Genomic DNA, 7500 nt, shown 5'->3' on the forward strand with positions numbered 1-7500 from the left:
CAGCGACACTTAGAATATTTTTGAAGCAGTACAAATCAGTAACCACGACACTTAGAATATTTTTGAAGCAGTACAAATCAGTAACCAGCGACACTTAGAATATTGTTGAAGCAGTACAAATCAGTAACCAGCGACACTTAGAATATTTTTGAAGCAGTACAAATCAGTAACCACTGACACTTAGAATATTTTTGAAGCAGTACAAATCAGTAACCGCTGACACTTAGAATATTTTTGAAGCAGTACAAATCAGTAACCAGCGACACTTAGAATATTTTTGGAGCAGTACAAATCAGTAACCACTGACACTTAGAATATTTTTGAAGCAGTACAAATCAGTAACCAGCGACACTTAGAATATTTTTGGAGCAGTACAAATCAGTAACCACTGACACTTAGAATATTTTTGAAGCAGTACAAATCAGTAACCAGCGACACTTAGAATATTTTTGAAGCAGTACAAATCAGTAACCACTGACACTTAGAATATTTTTGAAGCAGTACAAATCAGTAACCAGCGACACTTAGAATATTTTTGAAGCAGTACAAATCAGTAACCACTGACACTTAGAATATTTTTGAAGCAGTACAAATCAGTAACCAGCGACACTTAGAATATTTTTGAAGCAGTACAAATCAGTAACCAGCGACACTTAGAATATTTTTGGAGCAGTACAAATCAGTAACCAGCGACACTTAGAATATTTTTGACGCAGTACAAATCAGTAACCACTGACACTTAGAATATTTTTGAAGCAGTACAAATCAGTAACCAGCGACACTTAGAATATTTTTGAAGCAGTACAAATCAGTAACCGCTGACACTTAGAATATTTTTGAAGCAGTACAAATCAGTAACCAGCGACACTTAGAATATTTTTGGAGCATTACAAATCAGTAACCAGCGACACTTAGAATATTTTTGGAGCAGTACAAATCAGTAACCACTGACACTTAGAATATTTTTGAGTCAGTACAAATCAGTAACCAGCGACACTTAGAATATTTTTCAGTCAGTACAAATCAGTAACCAGCGACACTTAGAATATTTTTGAGTCAGTACAAATCAGTAACCAGTGACACTTAGAATATTTTTGGAGCAGTACAAATCAGTAACCAGCGACACTTAGAATATTTTTGAAGCAGTACAAATCAGTAACCAAGTGCATTTTTGAATTGGTTACTGATTTCTCCGTTGAAGTTGGGGCTGCGGTTGGCTTCAGTTAGTGGTGGGGGCTTAATTTTCGCCGAGGGAGCGTGTCCCGGTAGTGTCTCCGAGGAAGTGGTACCTATTGAAGGGGGTGTTTCTGAATTTGGGCCCTTTTTGAGTGGCATTGCCGGATGGGTTTTGTGTTGAAGGCTTCCAAATCGGGTAGCTCAGCCGGATTTGACCCGGCGGTTCTACCGACTGTCACGCCTTCGAGGGGGGACTGTTGTCTAAGTTCAGGCCGGATTTGGTGAATTTCCTAAGTCGGGAAGTGGTCCCAACGGGTTTGGGAGTGAACCTAACTGCTCATACCAACTTTGAGGCTTTGGGGCCGGGTAGCACAGTCGGATTTGACCCGGCGGTTCTGCCGAATGCCTGGCCTTCGAGGGGGGCCTGCCCTCTGAGTTCAGGCCGAATTTGGTGATTTTCCTAAGTCGGGAAGTGGTCCAAACGGGGATGGGAGTGAACCTGACAGCTCATACCGACTTTGGGGCTTCCAAGCCGGGTAGCTCAACCGGATTTGATCCAGCGGTTCTAGCGACTGCCACGGCTTCGAGGGGGGACTGTTGTCTAAGTTCAGGCCGAATTTGGTGAATTTCCCGAGTCGGGAAGTGGTCCAAACGGGGATGGGAGTGAACCTGACAGCTCTTACCGACATTGAGGCTTCGGGGCCGGGTAGCTCAGTCGGATTTGACCGGCGATTCTGCCGACTTCCACGCCTTCGAGCGGGGACTCTCCTCTAAGTTCAGGCCGAATTTGGTGAATTTCCTAAGTCGGGAAGTGGTCCAAACGGGGATGGGAGTGAACCTAACTGCTCATACCAACTTTGAGGCTTTGGGGCCGGGTAGCACAGTCGGATTTGACCCGGCGGTTCTGCCGAATGCCTGGCCTTCGAGGGGGGCCTGCCCTCTGAGTTCAGGCCGAATTTGGTGATTTTCCTAAGTCGGGAAGTGGTCCAAACGGGGATGGGAGTGAACCTGACAGCTCATACCGACTTTGGGGCTTCCAAGCCGGGTAGCTCAACCGGATTTGATCCAGCGGTTCTAGCGACTGCCACGGCTTCGAGGGGGGACTGTTGTCTAAGTTCAGGCCGAATTTGGTGAATTTCCCGAGTCGGGAAGTGGTCCAAACGGGGATGGGAGTGAACCTGACAGCTCTTACCGACATTGAGGCTTTGGGGCCGGGTAGCTCAGTCGGATTTGACCCGGCGATTCTGCCGACTTCCACGCCTTCGAGCGGGGACTCTCCTCTAAGTTCAGGCCGAATTTGGTGAATTTCCTAAGTCGGGAAGTGGTCCAAACGGGGATGGGAGTGAACCTAACTGCTCATACCAACTTTGAGGCTTTGGGGCCGGGTAGCACAGTCGGATTTGACCCGGCGGTTCTGCCGAATGCCTGGCCTTCGAGGGGGGCCTGCCCTCTGAGTTCAGGCCGAATTTGGTGATTTTCCTAAGTCGGGAAGTGGTCCAAACGGGGATGGGAGTGAACCTGACAGCTCATACCGACTTTGGGGCTTCCAAGCCGGGTAGCTCAACCGGATTTGATCCGGCGGTTCTAGCGACTGCCACGGCTTCGAGGGGGGACTGTTGTCTAAGTTCAGGCCGAATTTGGTGAATTTCCCGAGTCGGGAAGTGGTCCAAACGGGGATGGGAGTGAACCTGACAGCTCTTACCGACATTGAGGCTTCGGGGCCGGGTAGCTCAGTCGGATTTGACCCGGCGATTCTGCCGACTTCCACGCCTTCGAGCGGGGACTCTCCTCTAAGTTCAGGCCGAATTTGGTGAATTTCCTAAGTCGGGAAGTGGTCCAAACGGGGATGGGAGTGAACCTGACAGCTCTTACCGACTTTGGGGCTTCCAAGCCGGGTAGCTCAACCGGATTTGATCCGGCGGTTCTAGCGACTGTCACGCCTTCGAGGGGGGACTGTTGTATAAGTTCAGGCCGAATTTGGTGAATTTCCCGAGTCGGGAAGTGGTCCAAACGGGGATGGGAGTGAACCTGACAGCTCTTACCGACTTTGGGGCTTCCAAGCCGGGTAGCTCAACCGGATTTGATCCGGCGGTTCTGCCGACTGTCACGCCTTCGAGGGGGGACTGTTGTATAAGTTCAGGCCGAATTTGGTGAATTTCCCGAGTCGGGAAGTGGTCCAAACGGGGATGGGAGTGAACCTGACAGCTCTTACCGACTTTGAGGCTTCGGGGCCGGGTAGCTCAGCCGGATTTGATCCGGCGGTTCTGCCGACTGTCACGCCTTCGAGGGGGGACTGTCCTCTGAGTTCAGGCCGAATTTGGTGAATTTCCCGAGTCGGGAAGTGGTCCAAACGGGGATGGGAGTGAACCTGACAGCTCATACCGACTTTGAGGCTTCCAAGCCGGGTAGCTCAGCCGGATTTGACCCGGCGATTCTGCCGACTTCCACGCCTTCGAGGGGGGACTGCCCTCTGAGTTCAGGCCGAATTTGGTGCATTTCCCGAGTCGGGAAGTGGTCTCTGTCACAACGGGGGCAAGTGTCTGAAGAGGTAAAGTGAGTAACCAGCACAGCTTAGGGAAGGGTTCCAAAGTTCTCAACAATGTGAATTCGGTTACCAGGAAAGCTTAGGAAAGCTGCCTGACTGTCCCAAACGAATGAACTGCAAAACTTAGGGAACATGCCCGAAGATGCTTAAAAGTGTGAAATCAGTAAGCAGGAAAGCATAGGAAAGTGCCTGAAAGTGCTAAATGAGTAACATGAAAAACGTAGAAAAATGCCCGAAAATGTTTAAAAGTGTGAACTCAGTAACCAGCAAAACTTAGTAAAACGTTGGAAAAGCAGAAATGAGTAACCAGAAAAACTTAGAAAAATGTTTGAAAATGAGAAATGAGTAACCAGAAAAACTTAGAAAAATGTTTGAAAATGAGAAATGAGTAACCAAGAAAACTTAGAAAAATGCCCAAAAAGAAGAAATCAGTAACCAGAAAAACTTAGAAAAATGTTTGAAAATGAGAAATGAGTAACCAGAAAAACTTAGAAAAATGTTTGAAAATGAGAAATGAGTAACCAAGAAAACTTAGAAAAATGCCCAAAAAGAAGAAATCAGTAACCAGAAAAACTTAGAAAAATGTTTGAAAATGAGAAATGAGTAACCAAGAAAACTTAGAAAAATGTTTGAAAATGAGAAATGAGTAACCAAGAAAACTTAGAAAAATGCCCAAAAAGAAGAAATCAGTAACCAGAAAAACTTAGAAAAATGTTTGAAAATGAGAAATGAGTAACCAAGAAAACTTAGAAAAATGCCCAAAAAGAAGAAATCAGTAACCAGAAAAACTTAGAAAAATGTTTGAAAATGAGAAATGAGTAACCAGAAAAACTTAGAAAAATGTTTGAAAATGAGAAATGAGTAACCAAGAAAACTTAGAAAAATGCCCAAAAAGAAGAAATCAGTAACCAGAAAAACTTAGAAAAATGTTTGAAAATGAGAAATGAGTAACCAAGAAAACTTAGAAAAATGCCCGAAAAGAAGAAATCAGTAACCAGAAAAACTTAGAAAAATTTTCGGCCAAGTGTGAAAAATATTCTAAGTGTCAGCGGAGGAAAATGCCGAAGCATCGGGAAAGATTCAAAAACTCATGCCGAACATGAGTTCCGAAGTGCCGGAGGAACTGGGCGAATTGAGCCCGGCGGTTGGCCAGATGTCGTTTTGAGTCTGCAGCCCGAAAACTTTAACTTTGTCTGCCGCGGAAGTCTGGACCGGGAAAAATCCAAACGGTTTTGCCGGGTTCGAGTTCCAGAGCGAAGCAGTCGAATTTGAAATTCAGACCCATTCAGTGCCACTTGACATTGTGACACAGTGAGGTTGGCGGGGTACCCGGAGATTTCTGGGAACACGATTTTTAGAACAAAATGGCGGCGCGGGACCACTTTGAAAGGCATCCGAAAAACGGTTCCGCGGGCAGAGCACTTGAATGACAGGCCTGTGTGCATGCCCAAGAGCTCTCGGAAGTCTAATTTTTGACACTTTGTCAAATTTTCGACAGACTTACCCAACTCTTGCTGCCTGTTCTAAGAATCAGTCAGAGGCCTGTGCGGCGGTCTCTTGACACTTTGGAGGGCGGGCAAACCCCACGTTGACTCCGGCCGTCCCTCCAAAAGGCACTTGCTATTGGGGGAAAGGATTGCAAGTAGCCTGGTTCCCGTGGGAGCGGCCAGGAAGGGTGCAGGCTGGCCCTTGCCTGAGCATTCCCAAAACCCTCTTCCGCTGAGAGCAGACCTCGCACGCCGCACTACCGGCTCTGGGAGTGGTTGGCCGCTATTGTACATAGTCCGGTCCTTCCTCTGCCACCCGGCAAGTGCGATGGCTCTGCCGCCCTGCGGTGCTCGTCACCCAGGTTTGGGGAACACGATACTTAGAACATGTTGGCGGCTCGGGACCTGCAGGCGAAAGGGGCCCCGTGGTGCTGAGCACATCGACCTCGGGTCTCAGTGCAAGCCGGAGAGTTCGCGGAAGTCTTAAAAGATTTTGACATCTGCTCAATTCTTTGACAGGCTTGCCTGACTCTTTCCGTCCGTTCTAAGAATCAGTCGGAGGCCGGGGCGGGGACGGTCTCTTGACACACGGAGGGTTGGCTTCCCTCCTCAGGTGTTTGTGTCGAAAATGAAGGCGAGAGATGCAAGCGTCCTGGTTCCCCTGGGTGCTGCCAGCAAGGGTGCAGGCTGACCCTTGCCTGAGCACTCCCAAAAGCCTCTTAAGCTGAGAGCAGGCGCCGCACTACCGGCTCTGGGAGTCGTTGGCCGCTATTGTACATAGTCCGGTCCTTCCTCTGCCACCCGGCAAGTGCGATGGCTCTGCCTCCCTGCGGTGCTCGTCACCCAGGTTTGGGGAACACGATACTTAGAACATGTTGGCGGCTCGGGACCTGCAGGCGAAGGGGGCCCCGTGGTGCTGAGCACATCGACCTCGCGTCTCAGTGCAAGCCGGAGAGTTCGCGGAAGTCTTAACAGGCTTGCCTGACTCTTTCCGTCCGTTCTAAGAATCAGTCGGAGGCCGGGGCGGGGACGGTCTCTTGACACACGGAGGGTTGGCTTCCCTCCTCAGGCGTTTGTGTCGAAAATGAAGGCGAGAGATGCAAGCGTCCTGGTTCCCCTGGGTGCTGCCAGCAAGGGTGCAGGCTGACCCTTGCCTGAGCACTCCCAAAAGCCTCTTAGGCTGAGAGCAGGCGCCGCACTACCGGCTCTGGGAGTCGTTGGCCGCTATTGTACATAGTCCGGTCCTTCCTCTGCCACCCGGCAAGTGCGATGGCTCTGCCTCCCTGCGGTGCCCGTCACCCAGGTTTGGAGAACACGATACTTAGAACATGTTGGCGGCTCGGGACCTGCAGGCGAAAGGGGCCCCGTGGTGCTGAGCACATCGACCTCGCGTCTCAGTGCAAGCCGGAGAGTTCGCGGAAGTCTTAACAGGCTTGCCTGACTCTTTCCGTCCGTTCTAAGAATCAGTCGGAGGCCGGGGCGGGGACGGTCTCTTGACACACGGAGGGTTGGCTTCCCTCCTCAGGCGTTTGTGTCGAAAATGAAGGCGAGAGATGCAAGCGTCCTGGTTCCCCTGGGTGCTGCCAGCAAGGGTGCAGGCTGACCCTTGCCTGAGCACTCCCAGAAGCCTCTTAGGCTGAGAGCAGACGCCGCACTACCGGCTCTGGGAGTCGTTGGCCGCTATTGTACATAGTCCGGTCCTTCCTCTGCCACCCGGCAAGTGCGATGGCTCTGCCTCCCTGCGGTGCCCGTCACCCAGGTTTGGAGAACACGATACTAAGAACATGTTGGCGGCTCGGGACCTGCAGGCGAAAGGGGCCCCGTGGTGCTTAGCACATCGACCTCGCGTCTCAGTGCAAGCCGGAGAGTTCGCGGAAGTCTAAAGCTTTTGACATTCGCTCAAAGCTTTGACAGGCTTGCCCGACTCTTTCCGTCCGTTCTAAGAATCAGTCAGAGGCTGGTGGGGAGGTCTCTTGACGCAAGGGGAGGGGTGGCGTCCCTCCTCAGGCGCTTGTGTCGAAAATGAAGGCGAGAGATGCAAGCGTCCTGGTTCCCCTGGGTGCTGCCAGCAAGGGTGCAGGCTGACCCTTGCCTGAGCACTCCCAGAAGCCTCTTAGGCTGAGAGCAGACGCCGCACAACCGGCTCTGGGAGTCGTTGGCCGCTATTGTACATAGTCCGGTCCTTCCTCTGCCACCCGGCAAGTGCGATGGCTCTGCCTCCCTGCGGTGCCCGTCACCCAGGATTGGAGAACACGATACTAAGAACATGTTGGCGGCTCGGGACCTGCAGGC

This window comes from Hemiscyllium ocellatum (assembly GCF_020745735.1).
Source record: "Hemiscyllium ocellatum isolate sHemOce1 chromosome 15 unlocalized genomic scaffold, sHemOce1.pat.X.cur. SUPER_15_unloc_19, whole genome shotgun sequence".
Lineage (NCBI taxonomy): Eukaryota > Metazoa > Chordata > Chondrichthyes > Orectolobiformes > Hemiscylliidae > Hemiscyllium > Hemiscyllium ocellatum.